This window comes from Cannabis sativa, chromosome 8 (genome assembly GCF_029168945.1).
Source record: "Cannabis sativa cultivar Pink pepper isolate KNU-18-1 chromosome 8, ASM2916894v1, whole genome shotgun sequence".
NCBI classification, from domain to species: domain Eukaryota; kingdom Viridiplantae; phylum Streptophyta; class Magnoliopsida; order Rosales; family Cannabaceae; genus Cannabis; species Cannabis sativa.
Window position 1 is genome coordinate 25,539,136 of NC_083608.1, and position 20,687 is coordinate 25,559,822.

Consider the following 20,687-nt stretch of genomic DNA (forward strand, 5'->3'; position numbering starts at 1 on the left):
TTTCCAAATTTCTTATTTTTGAATAAATGAAATAAAAGATTGGTTTTATTAAAATTAATCTCAGCCCATTTAATTAAACAAAAAATTAGATTGAACTCAATAATAAGTTCACTAAAGGACAAAAGTCATTTAGGCAAAATGACCATTTTGCCCTTCACACACTAAAAGTCATAAAAAGTCACTTAGGGGTATTTTGGTAAATTCTAAAATCTCAACTATTCTCGATATTTCCAAGGTCTAACTATACTGCCCCGCTATACTAAAAATACTAAGTTGTGATTCTAATAGCCAAACACCGCGTTCCAATGTTGCCGGGCACAACACATGCAAAATTATGAAATTCTATATATGACATAGAAAATGCATTATGAATTCAAATAAATCATCGTAAATAAATAATTCAAGATTAATATACAGATTCATAATTAAATCCTAATTATTTGCTAATTTCAAATTAAAGCTAAGCGGTCTTTACAAAGATAAACTCTAAGTTTGATCTAATATTAAACTTAATAAAAATCTGATTATTTAGCGCAATAATAAGTCACTAGGAGACAAAAAGACACAAATGGCAAAAAAACTATTTTGCCCCCACTTAAGACAAAAATTCACTAAACCATCTAAGGGTAATTTGGTCAACTCTGAAATCTCGACTATTCCTGACATTCCCAATATCTAACTATATTGCCCCACTGTACTAAAAATACTAAAATGTGATTCTAATAGTCAAACGTCGTGTTCCAATATTGTCGGGCACAAAACATGTAAAAATATGAATTTCCATATATGACATATAAAATGCATTTTGAATTCAAATAAATCTCCGTAAATTGATAATTCATAACTAATATGCAAGTTTCATAATTAAACCCTATTTATCTGCTAATTTCTAAATTAAAGCTAAGTGGTCTTTACAACATTAGACTTCATATTTCCAATTTTTTTTATGTATTTGAAAATTCTTTGCAAGCATTGTCATGTCATCACCACCATCTTCTTCATTTGATGCTTCCTTTTTAGTACTTTTGAAAGCTATGGTCTTCTCCTTTTTTTTTTGGAGGCACTTGGTTTCTCCTTTAAACGAATCTTTTGATTCAATTCAAAGGTACGAAGAGATCCCGCAAATTCTTCTACTTTCATAGTACTGAAATTCTTTGTTTCTTCCATAGCCGTGAGTTCAACATTAAACCTGAACCTATCAGGAAGTACTCGTACTATCTTTCTCACCAAAACAGAATCATAAAGTTTCTCACCAAGAGCAAAATATTTGTTAAAATTATCAGATAACATTTCATAGAATTCATATAGTATTTCAAAATCAGACATCCTAAGATCATCAAACCTAGTTTTTAACATGATAAATTTAGATCTTTTAACATCTGAAGTTCCTTCAAACTAGATTTGAAGGATTGTCCAGGCATCTTTAGCAGAAACACAAGTAGAAAAAAGTTTGAGAAAACTTTCGCCAACACTAATAAAATTAGCATGAATAGCTTTATTACTATAATTAGATAACTTTTCTTCTTCGATATTTTACAAAAGTTCAGATTGTACCTTTGTGCTACAATCCTCATTTTTCTCTAAAGGAGGAGACCATCCAGAAACAGTTTATTTCCATGCCTTTTTATCCTGTGCTTTAATGAAGGCTCTCATCCTCATTTTTCAGTAGGGATAGTTGGAATCATTGAGAAGCGGAGGACGAGATACCAAACTTCCTTCTGCAAAAAAAAATATTTCACACAAGAAATAAATATATTAAACGAAAATTAAATACAAGATCTCACTAAGAGTTTAGTGAACCACTCTAATACCAAATGAAACTCTATTTTTATAATTACCAAGTAAAATTATCAAATAATTTAAATAATACAAAACTATAGTAAAATTATTTAAATAGATCAATAAACTCTATTCTATCAGATATAGAAATGCAGAAAATAAACTGACACACAATATTTTATACGTGGTATCAACAAACCTTTTGAATTGCTCCTACTGTACAGGCCACGCTCAGAGAATGAAATTTATTAGATGAATCTCAAGTGATTACAAAAATAATTTGACTTATACAAATAAAGACTCCCTTTTTGAATTTTCTGCAACTGTTGTAACCTATCCTTCTAATCAAATTTTTGAAGTGCCTAGACCTTGAACTCCCTTCAAATCATAGCACTTGCACACTTCCTCCCGACGAGTGACTCACTTGCAATCTTCCTCCCAAAGAGTGTCTAACTTGCACTTTTCTTCCCGAAATGTGTCTCACAAACAAGACTTCTTCCGAAGCTTGATGAACAATATCTAAGGTGTTCAACCTACACAATTTCAACAAGAAACAATACAGAATAACACAATAATAAAATACTAAGAACTTGTTGGACTCAAACTCTTCACACAACAATGAAACTCTCTCTAAATTTGAAAGTAATTATAGAGATGATACACCAAAAGAGATGAAAGAAACCAACGACCTAAGGGTGTAGTTATACACATTAGAATCTCTCCAGGTGTTATAGTGAGATTTCTCTCACCTAGAAACTCGAGACCAGACTCCTATTTAGAGGACACGTATATTAAGATTTCCAATGAAAGCTGAAATGTCCATGAGAGACTTCTCGAAGTTTAGACCTCGCCCAGGATAAAACTAGTGAGATACTGCGAGTACGACCTAAGTCGGATCGCATAACCGTAATTCGCATTATGCAGGATGGATCCAACTCGAGATATGCGAGTGTCCTCTCTATACTTCTGCGAAAGCATAGAGACCAACTCTCTATGATGCGGTGTGGTCCCAACGACCCAATAGCCTTAATAAACCGATATAGACCTGCATGTCTAGGTTCTATCAGCTCGACATGCGATGTCTACAAGAGGCGATTACCTAAGGGCGCAGACGTTCCAAACGTACTGATGACCCTGCGAGCTCAACAATGGAACATGAACAGTCAATTCGCAGATGCAGAAGACGCATACGTTGATGGACTTAGTAACTGTCGTTCATTTATTAATGTTAACGTTGCTTGGGTTTAATTATTGCAATTCAATGTGTAAATAATGGATTAACAATGAATGTGATCCTTGTGTAACCGATTGGACACCTGCTTTGTATATAAAGGGGTGATCCACCATGAAATGGCACCTACGAATCCCTTGCTACAGTGGACTAAGCAGATCATAATCTGACTGAACCACTATAATTCTCTGTCTTATTATTATTTTCCAGCTTTCGTTGATTGTTTCCCATTCCCAGTCGAGTACTCGCCATTCTAGGTTGAATACTCGCACTTGTCTTTACACATAAAATTCTTCTTGTTATTAATAATACAATATAATTTGGTGTTGCGAAATTCACTCGACAACATTTGGCGCCGTCTATGGGAACCGACTAAGATTTCATTCATTTCAAAGAAAAATATCATCATGGCTGGGAATCACACCAACGGAGGAGCTAACAACGGGTCCATCAACATTGGGATGATGAACGTACCATTCTCTGGAACTGGAGTGCCACCTGTGGACGTCATTAACGGCGGAGTAGGAAGAAGCAATATCAGACCTCTCAACCTATTCCCAGAAACGACCGACCCTCAAGTCGGGGACACATCCACGCCACCAGCAACCATGCATTTCCCCCTGTCACTCCGGCAGTGGTATCCGAGGGAATGATCCAGCTCACCACTGATCAATATACTGCGATTCAGGATCAACTGCGCGCTACAGGCCAAAGTAGATGGACAAAACCGAGCCCGACGCCCTCCTCGAGTTCCTGCTGTTCGCACCGATAACCCTCAGGTAACGACTTCTAGACGTCATACTAACCCTGTACGCAGGGAACGACCTTGAAGGATTGGACCTGAACCATCCAACGTCGAGGGATTAATCCGCAAGGTATCCAAAGCAAAGCACACAAGTTGATGAAGACCCTGAACGGCATAATCCTCGCAGTCGACCATCAAGAGACAATGACGCAGAATCAGCCTCTTCGTCATCGCATGGTCGCACTCCAAGCAGGTATACAAGGTCCGGCTCTGTACAGACGCAACAGGGAGGGCATTACCAGGTACATCGAGGTGATCTGCGTGATCACCTCAACGCAATTTTTAGGGCACGCTCTCGCGTCCCACGTAAGACTGAGACACTCCGTGATCCCCATGCGGACAATCGGGGTGCCAACACTTATAATAACCCGCCTACCGCGCCAATCGCGACCACTGGGATCAATGTCCCAGCAAATCTCACCGCAGTAGTTGCGAGTCCCGCAGTCGTAGCAGCCCCGGCTCCTGCGACGGGAGGGATTGACCAAAGCATGCTTCTGCAGGCTTTGAAAATGCTCGAGTAGCAACGGAAGCCCATATACAAGTTGCATGGTACCTCGCCCTTCACTATAGAAATGCGACAAGCTCAACTTCCAAAGGGGTTTCGGCTATCCGAATCCCTCAAATACAAAGGCACTTCTAACCCAATAGATTATCTTGAAAAATTTAATACTATAATGGAAGTGGATCAGGTACCACAACTTGTAAAGTGCCGCATTCTTGCGGCAACACTCGAGGAAAATGCCCACGATTGGTTTACCCAATTACCTGAGGCGTCGATATCGACGTGGGAAACCTTCGTCGACTTATTCCTCACACATTTCCAGGCCACAATGACTTATAGGCCACCTTATACGACTTTTGCCAACATCAAACAAGAACCTGGTGAGTCTTTAAAAGACTATTTTAAACGCTTTAATGCAGAAGTAACAAAAGTCGAGAAGGCTCCCGAGTCTTCGCTTGTTTGCATGCTGATAACAGGTATCTTGCCGAGGATCGACTTTTGGAAGGAGTTACAAGCTCGAAGGCCCGAATCCTTAGTCGAATTCTTCGCCATGGCCGAACCCCACAAGAGAATTGAGAATTCTCTGGCGGAGTTAGAGAAGGGAAAAGACAAACGCCGGTCACCAATACCGCGTTCACGATCTCGCAAACCCCGAGGGAAGAACTCCAGGGGCTGAAGCCCAAGGAGACGTAGCCCGCGGAGACAACGAAGTCCGAAGTTGGCCAAGTCTCCTCCGAAGAAGGAATCCTCTCCGAAAAGGAAAGGTGGACCTCGTTTCGTCAACTACACTGAACTCGCAGTCTCCCAAGACCATATCTACGCAATTGAAGAGAGAAACGGAGTCTTCAAGAAGCTGCCCCCCATCAGGGGAAATCGCGACAGGAGAGACCCTAAAAAATTCTGTAAGTACCACAAGGACATTGGTCACACTACCGTAGAATGTGTAACGCCCCGATATTTTGCCTTATTTTACAAAAATACTATTTTCATGCATAATTTGAAAAGATAAAAAAAAAATAATTTAAATACAACAGTGGATTTTAAAAAAAATCAAAATGCAACAGAGAAGGATCCTTCATTTGTAAAACAAGATGCAGTAAGTAAATAATTTTAAATAATGCATTTCCACTGTGTTAGATTTATCAACTGCTTAAAATAAAACTAAGGCACCACCGGCGTTCTAGATCGTTTGTCCGCCCGTAGCCGCTCACGGATATATGCACGTAACCGACCCTGCTCACTATACATACTTCCCTGTCTAATACCTGTAGGGGGAAAGTAAGGGGGGTGAGCTAAAAGCTCAGTAAGGAAATGCTTATCAAACAATACCATATAATATCACACATACCATTAATGTATTTATTAAGTTTTAGCAATATCATACATGCTCTTTTATAACTATAACCAAATAACTGTACATATATATGGAAACCTTTATCATACAAGTCTATACTATTTGTTCACACCGTACACATATACAGAGATCATAACTCCAATATCATACTCATAACATAATCATATCAATACTATAAATAATAATGTCATTATCACAACATTGGCATATCATAGCCATTACTTACATAACCCGGGCCTAGCCTGACCCTACAATATCCTGGGCCTAATCTGCCCACATAATAACATGGGCCTATGCAGCCCTACCATTGTTATAGGATAGGGTATCTCTATATTCAACAGTAACATCACTGTATCATACCCACCATAACAATCTCATACACGACTCAGGAAAATACAGGGTAGGGTATCTCTACATTCAACGGCCTTATCCCGTATCATACCCCACCATGGTCCCCCACTTTACCTGAGACGTTAGCATACAACATACAACATATAACATGCAACATACAAATACATCATACAACACACAACCTGAAACATACAAATACAACATACAACATATACAAGTCATACAACCATAATCTATGTATCAATTCACAAAGTCATATTGTGTCCATACCACACATTCTCAGTACCATATACATATTCATAAAAACAAATCATAAGTCATATTTCAATACATAAAGAATTTAAATTTATGCAGATAAACACATACAAAACTATCTAATTTCCTTACCTCAAATCCCGCTGCTTAAGAGTTGTTATCTTGTCACTACTACCTATAATAAGACATGGGTCAAGGCCCTAATATTAAAATTCGTACTCTTACAGTACAGCAGAAAGATTTACTATTTTTGACCAACAACTACACTAATTCAGTAAAAGTTGTCTTCATAAAAATTATAGGAAATTCCATTATCTTTCCAATGATATAAAGATCATTACAAATGGATTAAAACTGAGAGAGTTATGATTGTTTTACTGAAACTATTTCTGAGAAGGAATATGGAGTAACGAATTATACGACTTAGCAAAAATACAAACTTTTAGTATTGAAAGGTTCAGAACTAGAAGATAACATCTTCATGAAAGTTTTAGGAAATTAAATTCCCTTTCCAATTATACCAAAATCTCTGAAATTAGAATTATATTCAAAGAGATATTACAATTTTACCAAAACAGTTTTGGAAGAACAAGATTCAAGAAACGAATTACATGATACAGAAGGAAACTAACTTTTCGACATAGTATAAATCCGAATTCACGAAATGTTTCTTCATGAAACTTATGGAAAATTGAATAAGCTTTGAAACCATATATAGATCATTAAAAATGGACAAGAATTGAGAGAGTTATGGTATTTTAAGTGAAAGTACTTTTTCTGGGAATATGAAAAAAACGATTTACAACAACATCAGAAAGATGATAATTTTCGACATAGAATATCATCGAACTGGCGAATAGTTTCTTCATAAACATTTTAGATCATCGAATAAGCTTTCTAACGATACAAAAATCGCTGAAAACGGATCAATATTGAGAGAGATATGACTATTTTACTAAGACAATAATTTTCAGAAAAAAAAATAAAAACGAGATTTCATAGTTTAACCTAAAAGTTCACAACAATAAGTGGAAGAACTCTCTTACCTCTTGATGACTCTTCTTAATCAGTGCTAGATCTTGAAATCTCAAATTATTAGAATGGTGATGATGATCTCAATGTTATGTTGATGAAAATCATGAGTGTTGTTTGGCGAAGAGAATGAAACAAGAAGGAAAATTATAAATCTTTGATAGGTAGCGAGATGGATAACTTGTAGGATATAAGATTTTATGAGTGTCTTCTCTAAGAATTGTGTTCAGGCTGAAAGAAAGAGATTGAGATTGAGTTTTATTTTTCTTAGGGTTAGAGACTCTGCATATTACGTATCAAGAATGTGATAGATTTAGGTTTTATAATCTAATTAAATCTATAAAAGAAAATAATAAAATAACCCCTATAATCTGATGCTAATTTAACTCTAAATAGAATAATTAAATAAAAATCTTATTTGTTAGGTATAAGTTTTAAATTTAAATTTTAAAACTTAGGGTTTCTATACTAAACTTAACAGGTCGTCACTTTGTAACCTAATTTTGACCCCAATAAAGTTAAAATTACGATAAATCTATTTCTAGATAATTGATATATCTTTGAATTATCTTTCCAACGCCACTGAAATCACCTCAATCCGAGCTCTAGAACTCCAGATATGATCGTTTTAGTAAAACAGTTTTTAATCCTGCGAATTTATCCAAACCTACGAATTTTTAACATTAATTAATTAAACTCACTAAATATATTATAAAACCCTAATGGACCTTCATATTGGGCTTTAATTAAACGATTACTTACTCTGTAAAAATACCATAATATTTTACTTTCGTAGTTAATACAACTTTAACTCTCTAGAAAATTGGTACAACTACTCTAAGCAATAATATCAACTCACTGACAACACAAAGAAACAAGATAATTATCCTCGCTCAATTAATACCCAAAAAAAAAAAAATTAAATACTATTTTAATCTGGATATTACAGAATGTTGGGTCTTGCAGGATGAAATCGACGAGCTAATTCGGAGAGGGAAGTTCGACAAGTATAAGAAGAGCGAGGAAAGTCGTCCCCAAGCGGATGACAAAGGAGAAAACCAGAATGCGAGTGGCTCTAGAACACCTCGCAACATCCTAACTATTATTGGAGGACCTCATATCCCAGGGGACTCTCGCAAGTCACAAGAGCGATATGCCAGAGAAGCCAAGGAGAAGCCGCTCACCAATGTGAACAATCTTAGTGAGCGGCCCGAGAAGCTGTTTAAGAAGGAATGCGACGACATCACCTTTATGGAGAGTGATGCGAGATGGGTCCATCACCCGCATTCCGATGCACTAGTCATAATCGCCAATATTGGCGGGGATAATGTCCATCGCATACTTGTCGACAATGGGAGTTCAGTGAATCTGTTGAATTTCCAAGCATTCAAACAAATGGGGTTGCAGGAGAAGGATCTGCGACCTATGACGTCGAGCATTTATGGTTTTACGGGAGACGTCATAACAATAAAAGGGATGATCAAACTCCCAATCACTTTGGGAACTGCCCCAGTAACAGCCAAGTCAATGGCGGACTTCGCAGTAATCGACCAGTACTCAGCGTATAACGCCGTAATTGGTCGACCGATCCTGAAGGAGATGAAGATCATAACCTCGATCTATCATCTGACAATGAAGTTCCCTACTCCCGCTGGAGTAGGTTCTGTGCGGGGAGTCCAAGCAGAATCGCGGGAATGCTACAACACAGCAGTTAAACTCGCAAAGAAAATGACGGTAAATGTTACCTACCTTTTGGAGGCACCACCTCCTTGCCATAAGATCCTCAGAATCGAGGAGGTGCCGCACATAGATGAACCAGACTTGGATCCAAGAATCCTCGATCACACCGCCGCAGCCCAAGCCGCGAAAGACACAATTGAGGTACCTATAGATCCTGTAGATAGTAATAAAGTTTTAAAAATTGGTTCTAAATTAAATTTTCAGCTGCGAGAACAATTAACGACCTTTTTAAAGCAAAATCTTGATGTTTTTGCTTGGAAACACTCAGATATGGTCGGGATATCTCCGCAAGTCATGTGTCATCGCTTGAACATTGACCCCGAGGTGCGAGGTGTCCGACAAAAGCGCCGCAAAATGGACCCCGCGAGGTACCAAGCGTTAAAAGAAGAAGTCGACCGCCTCCTTGCCTGCGGCTTTATACGTGAGTCGTTTTAACCCAACTGGTTAGCGAACCCCCTACTCATGCCTAAGCCTAATGGCTCATGGCGCACATGTGTTGACTTTACAGATCTAAACAAAGCCTGTCCTAAAGACAGCTTTCCCCTTCCTAGCATTGACCAGCTTGTTGATGCCACTGCAGGTCACGAACTCTTGAGTTTCATGGACGCATACTCGGGATATAATCAAATCCCGATGTATGAACCAGACTAGGAGCATACCTCGTTCACTACTGATCGAGGGCTATACTGTTACAAAGTAATGCCTTTTGGTTTAATAAACGCATGTGCGACTTATCAAAGGCTAGTGAACATGATGTTCGCAGATCTCATTGGAAAAACCATGGAGATATATGTTGACGATATGCTCGTAAAGTCTCAACATGCGAAGGATCATATTGCCCACTTACAGACCATGTTTGATATATTACGACGGTATAAGATGCGACTAAACCCTCTGAAATGTGTCTTTGGAGTTGGCTCTGGGAAATTCCTTGGGTTCATGGTTAATCAGCGAGGAATAGAAGCCAATCCTGTGAAGATCAGGGCATTGGTGGAAATGCCATCACCAACCAAGCCAAAGGAAGTTCAAAGCCTCACAGGTAAAGTCGCAGCTTTAAATCGCTTCATATCCAGATCTTCAGATAAGTGCAAGGAGTTTTTTCAGATTTTGAAAGGCAACAAAAAGTTCCATTGGACCGTAAAGTGCGAGCAGGCGTTTCAAACTTTAAAAACACACTTGGGGCAACCTCCGATCTTGTCAAAGCCAATGACCGGCGAAGTCCTATCTATCTATTTAGCCGTGTCGGAATATGCGATTAGTTCGGTACTAGTACGCGAGGACCAAGGACGTCAATACCCGGTGTATTATGTCAGTAAGCGATTACTGGATGCCGAGACGCGTTATCCCCAAATGGAGAAGTTGGCATTTGCCTTGATAACATCGTCAAGAAAATTGCGACCTTATTTCCAGGCTCACAGTATTGAAGTTTTGACGAACTACCCCTTAAGGCAAGTTCTGGAAAAACCAGAAGCATCGGGGAGATTGTTGAAGTGGGCGATGGAGTTGAGTCAGTTCGACATCAAGTATAAACCAAGAACTGCGATCAAGGGGCAAGCCTTGGCAGATTTTATACTTGAATTCCCCAGCACCGAGGTAGCACTCATAGAAGATAGAAGCGACATTGCCCTAGCGAACAGAGAGATGTGGACATTGTACGTCGATGGAGCCTCAAATAGCGAAGGCTCTGGTAGTGGGATCTTGTTAATCAGTCCCAATAATTTTAAGGTACACGCTGCTTTACGTTTTGAATTTTCTGCATCTAACAATGAAGCCGAGTATGAAGCATTAATCGCAGGATTGAAACTCGCTCTCAAGATGAAGGTCGAGTACCTTCAGGCTTTTAGCGACTCCCAAATCGTGGTATGCCAGGTGAATGGAGAATATCTGGCAAGAGGCGGGAGATTGGTTAAATATTTAGCCATTGTTTGCGAACTAATGCAAAAGTTTAAAAAAGTAACTGTGTCTCGAGTACCGCGTGCTCAGAATTCACACGCAGACGCACTGGCCCGTTTGGCCTCAACTAGAGAAGCCGAATTGCTCGATGTAATTCCGGTAGATGTATTGGCTCACCCAACTATAAATCAAGAAGTGATCATGGAAATAGATACTGTTCAGGAGATCACCTGGATGACTCCTATCGTCGCATATCTGGAAAAGGGGCTCTTGCCTGATGACAAAATAGAAGCAAGAAAGTTGCGACAGCGAGCCGCCCGTTATGTAATATATGACCAAAGATTGTATCGCAGAAGTTTTAGTCAACCTCTACTCAAATGCATTAGCGGGAAAGATTGTGGTTATATACTTCGTGAGGTACACGAGGGGATTTGTGGCAATCATACCGGAGGTAACTCCCTTGCATTGAAAATCATGCGACAAGGGTATTACTGGCCAACCTTGCGACAAGATGCTCTCACATTTGCGAAGAAGTGTGACAGGTGCCAGCGAATAGCCACATATACCCACCAACCTCCAAGTAACCTCCATTCTATCACAAGTCCGTGGCCCTTTGCAGTATGGGGGATTGACTTAATCGGCGAGTTACCTAAAGGGAAAGGTGGAGTCAAATATGCGGTAGTCGCAGTAGATTACTTCACGAAGTGGGCCGAAGCCAAAGCACTCGCAACCATCACAGCAACAAAATTGCGCGAGTTTGTCTATACCTCCATAATTTGTCGCTTTGGTATTCCATACAAACTCATCTCAGACAATGGAAGACAGTTTGATTGTAAAGAGATGCGACAACTATGCGACGATTTGAGAATCAAAAAGGCATTCTCCGCGGTTGCTTACCCGCAAAGCAATGGACAGACTGAAGCTGTTAACAAAATAATCAAACACACTATTAAAGGGAAACTAGAAGATCGCAAAGGGGCTTGGCCAGACGAGTTACCGCAAGTCCTATGGTCTTATAATACAACTCCTCGATCTACAACTGGCGAAACACCCTTCTCACTTTCTTACGGGTGCGAGGCCATGTTGCCAGTTGAGATCGGGGCAGGTTCCCTACGCAGAGATGTTTTCAACATCTCGCAGAACGACGAGAAGCAGCTATTCTGCCTTGATCTTCTGGAGGAAAAGCGTGATCAAGCGCACTTAAAAAATGCGGCTTACCAGCAGCGAACTGCAAGATACTTTAACTCCAAGGTGAAAGTAAAGGTCCTGCGAGCAGGAGACTTGGTCCTTAGAAGGGTAATGCCAAATACCAAGAACCCAACACATGGGGTCTTTGGAGATAATTGGGAAGGACCATATCTCATCGCGGAAAAAATTGGTGACGCCACATACCGACTCGCAGCACTCGATGGTACTGCGATTCCACGAGCTTGGAATGGCGAGAGTTTAAAATTATATTATCAATAGTACTCGCATTATTAAACTATGTTCGCTCTTGTACTTATACTTAGACATTGTTCATAAAAAAAAAATCCTAAGTATAGGGGGGTATATATGCCAGAATGTACTATTGATTATATAAAGGAAATGCCTCATGTTTGTTAAATTTTTAAATTTTGTCAAAGACTTGTAAATATTTCTACTTATTACACCAAGCTGTAATTAAAGTCGCATATATATATTAAAAACGCGAGTACCCGTGTACTGCAAAAATGTTAAAGGATAATTATCCCCGCGAGGATATAAATTTGTCCAAAATAAAATGCAAATTTGTCTAAGTACATAGTGCGAGTACCCCTGTACCGCATAAAAACTAAACTAGTAAATTCAAAAAGCATAACAGTTTAAATATAGAAAAGAAAAGTCAAGCATCTGGAGCAGCAGGAGCAGTCTCATCCGCGACTTTACTCACGGCCTCGTTCTCGACCTCCTCAGCATCAGTAACCTTGGCCTCCTCAGGAAGATTCCCTCCACCACCTTGAGTTTGAGTTGGCGACATGGTGCGGAAAGCCTCGGCCATTTCAGCGGCTTCTGCTCCGAGGATAGAGAAGTCGAAGTCTGGGATTTTGGAAAGAGTGGTATAAATATAATCAGAAACTGCCTGATCATACTGTTTCTTCCCATTCTCCTTCTCGACCTCCAAGTCGCGAGCCATCTCCTCGATCTTTGCCTGAGAGTTCTTAGCCTCGAGCTCAGCCTGCTCCTTAGACTTGCGAAGGTCTTCGAGCTGTTTGTCCTTTCTAGCCGCCTCTTGTTTTAGTCTCTTCATGTTCTCCTGGAGCTGGGCATTGTGCCTCTTCAGCGAGTCAGCTTCCTTAGAACCAGCGGCAACAGCTTTCATGAACAGAGTCATCGACTGCGAAGCCAACTCCACAGAACGCGGAACAAGCTCCTCAGAAGGGATCTTCTCCGCCTTGGATATGAACTCCTCGCCCACGAACTTCTCCTGCATAGCCAGAAAATCGCGGACTCGGACAGTTGGCTCGATCATGACCTTCTTCCCCTTGTCCTGTGTGGTCTTAGCCAGCTTCTTGGAAGAATCTGCAGCAAGAATAGCTACAACATCGCTCTTCCTCTTCTGGGCGATAACGGGCGATGTCGTCGCTGTTCCACTCTTCGGCTTGATTTTAAGGACGAGCGCGTACTTCAGAAAAGTCATCTCTGCAAGGATAAATAAAAGATAAGTATGAATAAATTTCAGAGTACCAGCTTATAGCTGGAGATAAATTACCTGAGACTGGTCGAGAAGTTTGCTTGGAGAGGCGTTTGTCTATCCGCTCTTGTTGTCTCTCAGACGGTTCTTTGTATACTGGCTCTCTTTGAAGACTTGCGTTCTCTGGAATCAGCTGGTGTTCTCGCAGCTTGGCAGTTGTACACAGTAATCGCCAGTCGCGATCTTGTACCGGAAGGCTCCCGAGAATTTCAATTGTTTCTCTGCGAGTTGCGTCAAGTGCAGGTCGAGCTGGTCTATCTGCAAGAACAAGAAAGAGCGAGTTAGCATAAAAACTCAAAGTAATGCAGAAAATGCCTAAGTTAGAAAACGCGCGACGTACTAGGTCTGCGATTAAAGTCAGTTCTAATCCCAGGGACTTTGAAGACGTAAAACCATTTTGATTTCCAGTCTCCCATATTCGACACCATCCCTTCTACTCCATTGATTTCAGAAGTCGCCCATTTGTTAAAGCAGTAGTAACCGTTATGAAGGCCTACGCTTTTTATATCGTAGAAGTAGCTGAACTCTTCTACCGAGGGAGCCCTATGAACGTACTCCATATACATCGCGTAAAAGGCCAGGGCAGTGCGATAACTATTTGGAGTTAGTTGGAAAGGTGATACATCGTACCGTTTAAGGATGGCTGCGATGAAGGGATGGAAAGGGACTGATACCTCACATCGGAGAATGGGTATTGATACTACCACATCCTCTGTGGGAATAATCGCAAGGTTGGTAAAAGGAAGGTGCGCCCTCTGGGTCGGTTTAGGTCGCTGAAACGCAAGTCGCAGCAGGTTTAACCTCGTAAAGGTAGTGAAATCTAATTTGGTAACCCTCGAAATCAGATCCTCGCACGCGAAGGGCTCGTTCAGCTGGGTGTCATCGACCGAGTCTGTCCCACTCCCTTCCGCCTCTTCTTCATCCTCGCCTGATTCGCGAGTTGGGGCCGTCCAGTCATCGTCCATCTCCTCGACCTCGACGTCAGGAGCATGCCTCGAATGAATAAGGTAGTCGCGGGCCGACACCGTAGACTCGCTGTCTCGAATGTCGATGGTCCCAGGTTCGGCGAGTTCCTGCACCATTCTTTCGATGTCTGCAGAAGACATCAGACCTAGCTCTATTGGTGCGACCTCCTCTTCTGAAATCGAAGTTGGGAGAAAACTGTCTTCCTCCTGGTCATCGTCGCCATCGAATGCATGGCCTCCCGAGCCGAGCAGTTGGCTATCCGACAGGTCGCTCATCTGAAAGATAGAAGATCTTTTCAGCGTGATGAATGTGTGAAAACAAAAATAAGTGATCTCACCCGCATTAAAACTATAAAATCGCAGTTGCTAGAATGGTCAGCATCCTTACGAATGCTGACCACCCCATTTGTATGCGAGTAGAGATGCGAGTAAGTCACACATCCCGGGCCAAGCGATACACCTCCAGAAACGGGTGGGAGAAACTCAGTTACTCAAGGGGCATGCGTTCTCAAGCATGACCCTAAAATTACTGAGTTACTCCCACCGTTCCGAGACTACCTATCAACCAAGGAGTACGCTCATTCGAATATTAACGCATGTCGCAAATGGCTGGGTGTATCACAGTATCTCAAGGGGCATATAGCCGCGTATATGACCATTAGAATACTGTGACACACACAACATTTGGAAAAGCGATTAATACTCTCACAATTCAACTCACAGCATATAAAATCCTAAAAGATCTAGCCAATAATCAACAATAAATAAGTTCTGTCAGTGTTCGAGTATTCAAACTGTTCATCCGAATACCCGCGAGTATTCAAAGTATGAAACAACGCCTATTTAAATATTTCTTACACAGTATGCGGTTATTCCAATTTACAGGTCATTTTTCATAGGATTACCCAATTTTTTTGCCCAAAAAACGTAACCTCATACATATCCCTTACAAACATACATTCCTAAAGAGCCTCAAAATACCAAAACCCAGAAAAAAAACATTCTTTCTCAAACACAGAAAACAAAAAATACAATGGAACTCGAAACTAACCTTTACTTTTGGCAAGTTGTTCCTGCGGTTGCTCTCGATCAATTCTGAGATTGAGGATACTTTAGAGAAGAACGGTAGAAATCTGGGCAAAATATGAAAACGGTTTTGAAGTCTCTGTAAGGGAGGGAAGAAGGAAGTTAAGAAACAAGAGGGAAAAATGGAGGATTTGATTCGTATCAAAGGGTTTAAATACCCATATCCCTCATTAAATGGGATCACGACATGTGGCAGCCAGAATGCCTAAGGTCGCCCAATCCAACAGCCAACGATGGCCACGCTTACACGAAAACCGAGGAGTTTTGTGACGTGGCACCATAAATGCAATAAAAAGTAATGATTACAGCCGTCATTTTTCGAAACCCTCGATGGGACAACCAAAAGGTCACCTCCTCGTGACAACCCTTCACCTGTCTCTCGAGCAATAGTTTCCTTGTGTGACCGCACCTGTCACATCGCGAAACTAGGGGCATGAGTTATAGTGAGATTTCTCTCACCTAGAAACTCGAGACCAGACTCCTATTTAGAGGACACGTATATTCAGATTTCCAATGAAAGCTGAAATGTCCATGAGAGACTTCTCGAAGTTTAGACCTCACCCAGGATAAAACCAGCGAGATACTGCGAGTACGACCTAAGTCGGATCGCATAACCGTAATTCGCATTATGCAGGATGGATCCAACTCGAGATATGCGAGTGTCCTCTCTATACTTCTGCGAAAGCATAGAGACCAACTCTCTATGATGCGGTGTGGTCCCAACGACCCAATAGCCTTAATAAACCGATATAGACCTGCATGTCTAGGTTCTATCAGCTCGACATGCGATGTCTACAAGAGGCGATTACCTAAGGGCGCAGACGTTCCAAACGTACTGATGACCCTGCAAGATCAACAATGGAACATGAACAGTCAATTCCCAGATGCGGAAGACGCATACGTTGATGGACTTAGTAACTGTCGTTCATTTATTAATGTTAACGTTGCTTGGGTTTAATTATTGCAATTCAATGTGTAAATAATGGATTAACAATGAATGTGATCCTTGTGTAACCGATTGGACACCTGCTTTGTATATAAAGGGGTGATCCACCATGAAATGGCACCTACGAATCCCTTGCTACAGTGGACTAAGCAGATCATAATCTGACTGAACCACTATTGTAACGCCCTAATGCTAAGGCACGTTACAGTGCTTTTTCAATTATTGTGCAATCTTTGCTAATCAAAGAAATTTCTCGAAAAACGTGTCAAATTAAAACTTTTGCATTAAATACTAAACTTTGTAATTTAATAAAGTATTTACAAGTGCCGGGATCCCGATTTATAAGACTTTACAAACTTTACTTTTTAAGCATACATTCCAAAATACACAGATTTACAGGTCGCACAGCGACTTTCAAAATACAACACCCAGATGTCCCGAGACCGAACACTCCAGGTCGCGCCGCTTGACATGTACAATCTCACCCGAGCTCAGGTTCACTCCTGTTCAGCCTTCGCCTTTCCTTTACCTACACATGGAAGCAGAAACTGTGAGTCAACAGACTCAGTAAGAAATGCATATAACATATCATATAATTTCCGACCTGTAAATAGGCGCCCATACACCTATTTACAGAGCTTAACAGATGAGTATGAACGTTCAAACTACTTGTGCTATTGACCATGATATCACTCCTACCAGCTTTATAATTGAGCTGTAGGACCGGCACTATGTTCGTGCCGCTATGATAGCGTCAACAACACCCAAAAGTATAATTGGCCATGATATCACTCTTAACCAGTACGATGCCTGTACTGCTGAACCGACACGATGGTTGTGTCGCTATGATAGTACCAATTCATACTTTCAAGGGAGAATATCACTCTTAACCAGTACGATGCTTGTACTGCTGAACCGACACAATGATTGTGTCGCTATGATATCACCCGAACACATATAATGATACAAACAGCATGCATATATATCATACATATACATACATCCAGATAATCACATCACACATTATACACAGTTCTTACCTGTTTTCCGAATTCAAGTGTGCTGGCCGACCTGAACGGAATTTCTGTGCTAGATGGATGCCCTAATCACATATTGAAACCGGGTAAGTCACATGATTAAAACCCTAATCCCGGGAAACCCAAAACCAAAACCCTAGGTTCTGCTATACTCTAAAGGGGTTATTCTAACTCTGGAAATGGGGAAACACCCAACCGAGGCACTGAAATGGACAAAAATTGAGAAAACGAAGTGCTCGGGATTCCTGCCAAAACCGGCTAGCCGGTTTGCACCAGTAATCCCAAAACATTTCATTCCTTGCTCAATTTTCCACCAAATGTTACCAAACTTTCCAGAGTACCTATTCAATGTACAAACAATATAATCCAGCCAGTAATTCACAGAATAAAACAATAAATGTCAACTTGCCATTAAAGCTTAAAGCTTGAACTCAAAGCTTAGAATTTGCACAAAACTTACAACCAACCTCAAAACCAGCTGCTAGGATTGGAAAACAACTCAAACTAATCATAAAATTCGAACTCCAAATAACCCTAACCCTAACAGCTCCTAAAACTCAAAATCAACACTTGAAACTAAATAAAACTTGAGAAAAACCATAACTAAAGAGCAACTAGGGTTTACCTTGATTAATTCCTCCTTCAATCTCTGCTGAAAACACAAAATCCAGCAATGAATTCCCCCTTGGTTGGCTGGTACGAAAAGAGAGAAGAGAAGGAAAGGGTTTTCTCTTTTTTTTTTTTAACTTTTTTTCTTATTTTCTCTAAATAGCATAAGACTAGGAAAATTCCTTTTTCCTTTGCTGAATATTACTTGGCTAGGTGTCAATGAATTAGAAATCCACCTATCTATGACTTAACCAAAAAGTCCAATTTGCCCTTTAACTCAAACTTAGGGTATTCACCAAAACTAGGGGTAAAATGGTCAAATTCCATAACCCCGCTCAATCCCGATAAAATATTTTCTCTAAAATATTTCCCACTATGAAATAAGGTTCTAAACTTACCCATGTGATCAATCTAGCCATCCATAGCATTTTCCGTTGTCGCCGAACAAAAATTACAAAAATAACATATTACACATATACACTAAATAATACCCCTAGAGTTTAATAAAATCTCCGGAATTGAGAAATTATAACTCTAATATTTATTTCTAAATATTGGGGTCCACAAATAAATTAATTCACAAATAATAGCAAAATAATAAAAATTAGTGCTAATTGCCTTTACTAATCCTTATACTAGAGCGGTCATTACAATTATCCCCCCGTTAATAGGATTTCGTCCCCGAAATCTAACCTGAATAGCTCTGGATGCTGAGTCCTCATATCCGACTCCAACTCCCAGGTGGCTTCTTCCACCTTACTGTTCCTCCAGAGCACCTTAACCAGTGCAATAGTCTTGTTCCGAAGAACTTTTTCTTTTCTATCCAAAATCTGAGCAGGTTGCTCTTCATAGGATAAGTCTGGTTGAAGTTCAAGGGTTTCATAACTCAAGACATGAGTCGGGTCTGACACGTATTTCCTTAACATAGAAATGTGAAATACGTCATGAACAGCCGATAGTGCTGGTGGTAAGGCTAGCCGATACGCTACCTGCCCGACCTTCTCAAGTATCTGAAATGGGCCAATGAACCTAGGGCTTAACTTACCCTTTTTACCGAAGCGCCTAATACCCTTCATTGGCGAAACCCGCAGGAAAACATGTTCCCCTGCCTGAAATGTAACATCTCTGCGCTTCGGATCAGCATAACTTTTCTGCCTGCTTTGAGAAGCAAGCATCCGAGCCTTGATCTTATCAATAGCTTCATTGGTCTTTTGCACCAACTCTGGACCCAGGTACTTCCTTTCTCCTGTCTCGTCCCAATGAATAGGAGAACGACATTTTCTACCATATAACATCTCATAGGGAGCCATCCCTATTGTACTTTGGTAGCTGTTGTTGTAGGAGAATTCAATTAAAGGCAAGTACTTACTCCATGAACCCTCAAAGTCCATGACACAGGCTCGCAATAGGTCTTCTAAAATCTGGATAGTTCTTTCTGACTGACCATCAGTCTGAGGGTGAAAGGCTGTACTAAACTTTAACTTGGTACCCATAGCCTTCTGAAGACTCACCCAAAACTTCGATGTGAACTTTGGATCCCTGTCTGATACAATAGATTTAGGGGCTCCATGGAGACGAACTATCTCCTTCACATACAATTCAGCATACTGATCCACTGAATAAGTAACTTTCACTGGTAGAAAGTGAGCCGACTTTGTGAATCTGTCCACGATAACCCAAACAGAATCATACATTCCCGTAGTTCTAGGCAAACCAGTTACAAAGTCCATAGCGATGTCCTCCCACTTCCATTCTGGAAGGACTAAAGGTTGCAATAACCCTGCCGGCCTCTGATGTTCAGCCTTAATCTGCTGGCAGGTTAAACACTTGGACACGTAGTCCACCACATCTCTTTTCATGCCATACCACCAGAAGTAGGGTTTCAAATCCTGATACATCTTGGTGGTTCCCGGATGCAATGAATAAGGCGTGGTGTGAGCTTCATCAAATATCTCTTTCTTAAGCTCATCCACACTAGGAACACAAACTCGAGCTTTATATAGCAACATTCCACTGCTCGAGACTGAAAAGCCTCTAGGCCGACCAGCCACCACTTCATCTCGAACTTTAACTAGCTCGGGATCTTCCAGTTGTGCCTTTCTGACTCTCTCCAACAGATCAGATTGGAGTGTTAAATTGTGTAATTTCCCGACCACGAACTCAATTCCTGCGCTAACCATTTCCGAGGCTAGTTGAGGAGCTATCATAACCGTAGTACACACTTGACCGGGACCTTTTCTGCTCAGAGCGTCGGCCACAATATTGGCTTTCCCAGGGTGATACAGTATTTCACAATCGTAGTCCTTAACTAACTCCAACCACCTTCTCTGCCTCATATTCAAATCTTTTTGGGTGAAAAAGTATTTAAGACTTTTATGATCCGTATAAA